At 44.9% G+C, this 3,331-nt stretch overlaps 1 pseudogene; it reads right to left on the bottom strand.

The window, feature by feature from the left end:
- Positions 1-748: 748 nt before the first annotated feature.
- Positions 749-3,331, bottom strand: part of LOC105502125 — a 37,363-nt pseudogene continuing 34,780 nt past the window's right edge.

Genomic DNA, 3,331 nt, shown 5'->3' with positions numbered 1-3,331 from the left:
CCAGGATGGTCTCCTGACCTCGTGATCCGCCCGTCTCGGCCTCCCAAAGTGCTGGGATTACAGGCTTGAGCCACCGCGCCCGGCCTCAGAGGTTCCTTCTACAAAAGCACTGGGAGAAAGGGAATATGACTGATTTTCCATTATAGTGATTCCTAGTACCTATGGGGGATTCATTCCAGGACCCCACTTTTCCCCAGGTAACATCTTCAGATGCTGAAGTCCCTCATGTAAAATGGCACAGTACACTGTATTTTATTTTTATTTATTTATGTATGTATTTTTTGAGATAGAGTCTTGCTCTGTCACCCAAGCTGGAGTGCAGTGCCACCACCTCGGCTCACTGCCACCTCCACCTCCCGAGTAAGTGATTTTCCTGCCTCAGCCACTCGAGTAGCTGGGATTACAGGCGCACACCACCACGCCCAACTAATTTTTGCATTTTTAGTATAGGTGGGGTTTCACCATGTTGGCCAGGCTGATCTCAAAGTCCTGACTTCAAGTGATCTGCCCGTAGAACACTTTAAATCAGCTCTAGATTACTTATAATACGTAATAAAATGCCTATACATAACTTCCATCTTGTGGGTTCAGGGTAGTACTTGGCACATGAAAATACAAGTTTTGGTTTTTGGAACATTATGTTGTATTTTTTTTTTTTTTTTTACGGTTTTTGGAACATTATGGAATTTTTTTTTTTTTTGACTGAAAGCAGATGTCCACTGTCTTCCTCACATGTTGTGATCGTGGCTTAGAGGTAGGCACAGTGCCGCTCCAGCAGCGAGGGGTTCGCATTACTTAGGAACAGCAGCTCTTTTTTCCCTTCTTCTGTAGGAGCTAAAATGGAGACAAACACAAGTAAGTGGCAGTTTCCTCCTGCTGCACTGTGTTCCCCAGGAAATTGTGTAGCCAGAGGCTACCATATCCAAATTACGTTCTGAGGTAATTATCATCTCCCAAGAGATCTTACTTCTAGACTCTTACCCCAACAAGCTACTCTTTTTTTCTGTATGCAAAAAAAAGACTTTTTGTTTGGACTTTTATTTCCTTTTCTGTGTCTACTCCAATCCACCATGGAGCTCTCCCTCCACTCCAAGAGTGTCTTCTGGACTTCACCCAGAGCAAGATTGCGTCTCAAAAAACAACAACAAAAAAGAAAAAACATAAGGGATTCTGGTGAAAAATGTCAAGAATGAGACTCTGGCATCTGCATTTTTTTGTTTGTTTGTTTGAGACAGAGTCTCCCTCGGTTGCCCAGGGTGGAGTGCAATGGCGCGACCTCGGTTCACTGCCTCCGCCTCTTGGGCTCAATCGATTCTCCTGCCTCAGCCTCCCAAGTGGCTGGGATTACAGGCAGCCACCACCACATCCAGCTGATTTTTGTATTTTTAGTAGAGACGGGATTTCATCACGTTGGCCAGGCTCATCTTGAACTCCTGACCTCAGATGATCCGCCTGCCTCGGCCTCCCAAAGTGCTGGGATTACAGGCGTGAGCCACCGTGCCTGACCAAAGTGAATGCTTCCTAATCCGTTTCTGCTTGGAGCTGGGATTACAGGCGTGAGCCACTGTGCCTGACCAAAGTGAATGCTTTCTAATCCGTTTCTGCTTGGAGCCTTGAAGAAACATACATAAGGGATTCTGATGAAAATGTCCAGAATGGCATCTGCATTTTTAACAAGCTCTTAGGTGACTCTGCTTTACACCCAGAGTTGAACAGCCCCTGGTCTAGACAGGGTATCCAAGAATCACCAGGGTAAAGAAGAATTTTTCCAATACATTTCTGGTTCCCTAAAAAGATCTTATCTGGAGAAAATCATGTAGTTGGAAATGTGCTTGCCAGGCATTGGAGGCTATACCTTGAAAAGTCAATGAATCAACTGGATTTCACTTTGCTACCCACAAAATGGGAACAACTTACTGTTGCCTATTTATTTCACATGGATAAATGAGTTTCAAGTTATGAGTCCACTGTGAGCAAGACATATGAAAGAAATTTAAAATGATACAGTTATTCCAACTCCAGTATCAATTCTCCATGGTCCATTGGTACTCAGGGCACAAGGAGGACAGAAGCCATATAAAGACTACCTAGCACTCAAATTCTGGGAGTCTAGTCACCTGGTTCAGGAAGCACTCATTTGTTTTGTTTTGTTTTTGTGGCGGAGTTTCCCTCTTGTTGCCCAGGCTGGCGTGCAATGGCAAGATCTCCACTCACTGCAACCTCTGCCTCCTGGGTTCAAGCGATTCTCCTGCCTCAGCCTCCCAAGTAGCTGGGATTACAGGCATGCACCACCACACTTGGCTAATTTTGTATTTTTAGTAGAGATGGGGTTTCTCCATGTCGTTCAGGCTGGTTTTGAACTTCTGACCTCAAGTGATTCACCCACCTCGGTCTCTCAAAGTACTGGGATTACAGGCGTGAGCCACCGAGCCCAGCCAGGAAGTGCTCATTTGTAGTTCTGAAATTCTTCAGCCAGGTTGAAGCCTCTAAAGGTTGATCAAAGCGCTGTTTGTTGTAGTTGGACTGCAGAAGATTGCAGCAATTTTTCACCCAAAGACGAGCTTTAATTTAAAAAAGGCAGAAGAGGCCTGGCGCAGTGGCTCACACCTATAATCCCAGCACTTTGGGAGGCTGAGGTGGTCGGATCACAAGGTCAGGAGATGGAGACCATCCTAGCTAACACGGTGAAACCCTGTCTCTACTAAAAATACAAAAAATTAGCTGGGAGTGGTGGCGGGTGCCTGTAGTCCCAGCTACTCGGGATGCTGAGGTAGGAGAATGGTGTGAAACCAGGAGGTGGAGCTTGCAGTGAGCCGAGATCGTAGCACTGCACTCCAGCCTGGGAGACAGGGCAAGACTCTGTCTCTAAATAAATAAATAAATAAATAAATAAATAAATAAATAAAAGGCAGAAGAAAATAAACCAGGCAGAAACTGTATTGAACTGGAAATATTCCAGCCTCTTTAAGTTATGGGAAATGACTTTAGTTTCCTATATATATATTAAAAAAAAAATTTTTTTTTGGCAGTGTCTTGTTCTGTTGCCCAGGCTAAAAGGCAATTGTGAGATCACAGTTAACCGTAACCTTGAACTCCTAGGCTCTGGCGATCCTACTGCCTCAGCCTCTCAAAGTGCTGGTGCACCACTGTTCCTGGCCTTGTCAGGTCCATCTTAGACTAAACATTATCATTAGAATCAATATATAAATCAGGCCAGGTGCAGTAGCTTACGCCTGTAATCCAAGCACTTTGGGAGGTCAAGTTGGGCAGATCACTTAAGATCAGGAGTTCAAAATCAGCCTGGCCAACATGGTGAAACCCCGTCTCTACT

The sequence above is a fragment of the Colobus angolensis genome, unplaced genomic scaffold, assembly GCF_000951035.1.
Source record: "Colobus angolensis palliatus isolate OR3802 unplaced genomic scaffold, Cang.pa_1.0 Scaffold77, whole genome shotgun sequence".
Taxonomy (NCBI): domain Eukaryota; kingdom Metazoa; phylum Chordata; class Mammalia; order Primates; family Cercopithecidae; genus Colobus; species Colobus angolensis.
The sequence above is the reverse complement of the archived record's forward strand: the minus strand, read 5'-3'. Positions and strand labels throughout refer to the sequence as shown.